Below are 4,299 nucleotides of genomic sequence, written 5' to 3'. Positions count from 1 at the left end.
TGAAGCTGATATGTTGCTGGATGTGTTGTCGAGTGCTGCACTGATATTTTCTTTTCAGATGCGACTCATGAGAACGAAATAAACTCCCATTTGACTCAGTTTGGCAGTTCATTGCTAAAATGTAGTTGGAGTTGAACCTGCAGTCTGCCTTTAATTTAGAGAGACACTTGGACCAGTTCTTTTCAAAATATCTATAGAGCTGTGTCAGTGCTCAACCATGCATAACAGCAGAGATAACAAAGCCCATACAATATATTGTTATTATCATTTGAGCTGATGTGCTGCCAGGCAGGTGTTTAAAGTTAAAGCATAATTTATTTTAAGTTAATACTATAGGCTAACTTGGGTCTGAGAATTTACACTCACTTGTTCTCATCAAGGTTAATATTGTTTGCTTCTATTCAACCTTAAAGGGCAATTCCAATTTATAACAACTGGGATAATAATTTAGGAGTTTTGGACATCATTTTAGTTGGTTAGAATTAAATTGTACTCGCCAAACTAATTGCTGAGATCTGGTAAAACAGTGACGTCGGACAGACCCAGATTATCAAAACCACTTTGCTGGTAAAGACAATGAGCACGGCCAACATTATAATGAGTGCACGGCTACAGCTCGTACGGCTGGTCAAAGTTGAACCAGTCGGTCAACTATTCGCCCTTTGTTTTCTCTTCCAAATAACTTTAGCCATTCTCCTTTTTTAGCGATCTCAAAATTGCCAGATCATTGCTATTATCTTGGTAAGTAAAATGTTATCGCAACTGACCAACACTATAGATGAGTTGGGTGCTGTAACTATCTCCTAATGAACAACAGTACTTCAGTGCAGCGACTCTCTGCTGGTTGCTGGTGATAACAAGACTGTGGAAAGTCAGAACGCCTCGATGTTTTTCTTCAGAAAATGCACATTGATTACAATCACACATTTAAGAGATTTAGAGACTGATGTTGCCCATCATTGCATTTTGCATGATTAGTATTTTGTGTGTGCATCAGTCTTATACTTATTTCAGTTCACTAGGAGGGCTACTCAGATGGATCAAACACAATTATGTGCAAAGATTTGCTTATTTACTCAATTAAAGTAAGTTATTGATATAAGATATCTAGCATATAGCCTCATTCTGACATTTATATTTTCTTATGACATATATATTCAAATACTCAAAATAAATGGAGGCATTTCAAATCGTCATGTTTCCTTTGACAAGGATGCAAATGTATTTCCTCACATAAAAAGCTGATCTGTCTTTAATTTAACGATGAGTTATATAGAGTTGTATCATGAAACACACAAGAAAGTTTATCCACATTCTTGATTTTATTGTTCTACGCATGCTGGTACAAGAATGTTCTCGCTCAGTGTTCAGTTGCCCGTATCGACTGTTCCAACAAATATCCAAAGCCATTATTTTCATAAATTCTCCCCCTGTGAAGAAAAACACACACATTAAATCTGGTCATTGTGTGTGTCCAGGTCTGAAGCCAAACTTTAAGCCGATGTCTGTTCTTCAAACATTCCAACCACGCTTAATATAGGAAATGCATTAGACGAGCATAAATCATTAAAACATCAAAAATAAATAAATCAAGCCGTGTGTTGACTTGCTGACGTTCTTTTGTACACAGTGCATTTTCATAATGCGCTGTGGTCTTCTGTCTTGATTGTGGCACGCACGGAGCACAAGTCAATTATCTCTCCCCGCATGGAAAGGAGCGTCCTCTCCATGTCAGTGTCAAGCAGAAGATGTGATCAGAAACACAGCAAGAGAAAGGGGAAAAAACAAGACGGATTATGGAAAACTGTAATGTGCCATTAAGAATGAAAGAAAACAATGCCCCCCCCCCCCCCCCCCCCCCCCCCATCTATAATATATACAGAGTAACCCGGCAAAATGTGATGATTCATCAAGTTGGAATTGTTGGAAAGAAAAGCAGCCATGCTGTTTTCTTCACGGGTAATTGGGGATTGCTAACTTGGGTGGTCACGCCCACCTATGACACTCGCAGTAACTCTTTACCTCCACTTTACATGTTTATTTTCTGAACGGCAGTTCGTATTAGCAGCGTATTCTCAAAGCATGATGCGGTGATTCACGATATACTCTGAACTGAATGAGGATTTAGGACTCTGGACGACCGGGGACAGCTAGCTCGACACTCCAGCCTCTGCTTGTGCTCTCTGTGTTGGCAGAGCCGTTCGGAGTCACTAACTGGGAAGAGGACCTTCATGCAAATGACCTGATGTGAACAGGAAGTGGCTCAGTGTGCCTCTTGTTTTTAGACACACAAACAAGAGTGTACTTCTTTTGTGAGGGTGTTTTTTTTGAGATGGATGGGATGGCTCAATGAAACAACGAGGTGCATGTGTAGCCGGAAACTGCAAGTGAAAGGAGTGGTTATTTAGGAGAGGAGCTAATTGAGAGTGGTTTGGAGAAAGAGTGGGTGCACTATATAAGTAGGAGCAGCTGTCGCACCAAGTGAGGGACGATGTGCACAGCATGGTAAAAGATATGGTGAAACAGTTTTCAGCCGAGGAAGAGCGTTAATTCGTCGTAATCACTCTTTGTGGCCCTCAAATGATGTACCCTGTATTTTTGGAGGCAGTGGGGGATAATTTACATCATTCATAAATTACCATTTTGGACATGATCGCTGTCAGTGGTTCCATCCAGCGCTTTCTATGAAGTGGCTCGGTGAAAGAGAGCCATGCTATTTCATTCATTTGCTGGACGCTCCCACTGGTCCTCCTGTATGTGAAAAGCATTGTAGGCGGCCAGCCGAGCAGAAGTAAGACGTGTTTTGTTAGTTGTCTGAAGCCCTGGGCACCGGAACCGCGTAAGCTCCCCATATTATGCCCTGGATTGGGAAAAAAATAAATCCATTTGTTCCTGACAAACATTTTGTCATTAAAAATATGAGATAGAAAAACAGAGTCTGCATTGCGGTGCTTCTTCGACAGCAGGCTATATTGTTAGGGTGTCAGCATCATTAGTTCACTGGGATATATTCTGCAAGCTAATGCTTCTGGTCTTATTCACACTGGGAGCGACGCACTTTCTAATTACAGTCGCGAGGTAACATAACAACTGTCATTGCTGCAAAGGATGTATCTTACGTCTGCCAAGGACATGCATTTATATATGCACAAGACATGTATACTATGATCCTGCTATTCAGAGTTCACTGGCAAGACATATCAGGGTCTGCAGCGCTTTGGGAAAGCAGGGTAGCTTCAATTGACCCTAAAGCGGATGTAAAGGAGTCTGTTCTATTTTAGACTGTTTTAAAAGAACAGGAAAAACTCAACGAAACCAAAATTAATTGAGGCAATAAAGTAGCTCAAAACAGGTCGAACCTGCAGAGTGATTTCTTCATTTGGCTGACAAAACATTTGACTATCTGCTGTAAAGAGATTTTATTATGTTTGTCTCAGTTATTGACTGGGTTTAAGCCAAAAGGCATATAAAATAACTTTTAGTTCTGATTGTTTTAATATTAAGAGCAACATTGCTTTTTTTTCTGATGTCCTCCCCTGTTTTGTGAAGTGACAGAAGGCCTCCCAAAATCCCTTGAATTTGCTCCAACATTCTGCCTCCTTATGTAATTTGTAACTTTGGCAACGTGAGGTGGGAACGTTGAGATCTGAAGCTTGGCCTCTCAGAGATAAGACACATCTGCAAGAGTGGGGGAAGAGAAGCAAAGGGTGGCAAATAACAATAAATTGCCCAAATGAAGGGATTCAATAAAAAATGGAGGAGTCAGAGGTCTGCTGAGCTGAGGCTTGAGATTAACCAGATACCAAGTGAGAAGAAAAGGATTGTTGTCATCCAGACGCCGCACTTCAATTACAGACTTCTCTTCGGTTGAGGAAGGGGATGTTTAACAGTCCAATGAATGATGGATTATTCTGGGGCAATCCTTTAAGTCGTGTTTGTTATTTCAGGATGTGAAGGCTTTGGTTAAGGTGCTGCAACATGGAAAAACATGGAAACACTCCTGTGCTGAATCTCTGAGCAGCCCCCATGGACAGAAATGCAAGCCGTGGTTGCATTAATGATAATGCTCATTTAAAATGTTAAAATTCTCAACAAAGCAGAAGAGCACACAATACAGTTTAACGCAGCCCCGCAACACAGCCTGCAACAATTAAGAACGTATAGTCTCTCTCTCTTTTTTTTATTTTTTTTATGTGATTGCTTGGTGTTTTTCTGTGTTCCTTTAACTTTGTTTTGACTGCTTGTCTTAGCGAAAGACCATCATTTGGAGGTTTCTCATCATCTGTTTGATATTAGTGG

The sequence above is a fragment of the Melanostigma gelatinosum genome, assembly GCF_949748355.1.
Source record: "Melanostigma gelatinosum genome assembly, chromosome: 1".
NCBI classification, from domain to species: domain Eukaryota; kingdom Metazoa; phylum Chordata; class Actinopteri; order Perciformes; family Zoarcidae; genus Melanostigma; species Melanostigma gelatinosum.
The sequence above is the reverse complement of the archived record's forward strand: the minus strand, read 5'-3'. Positions refer to the sequence as shown.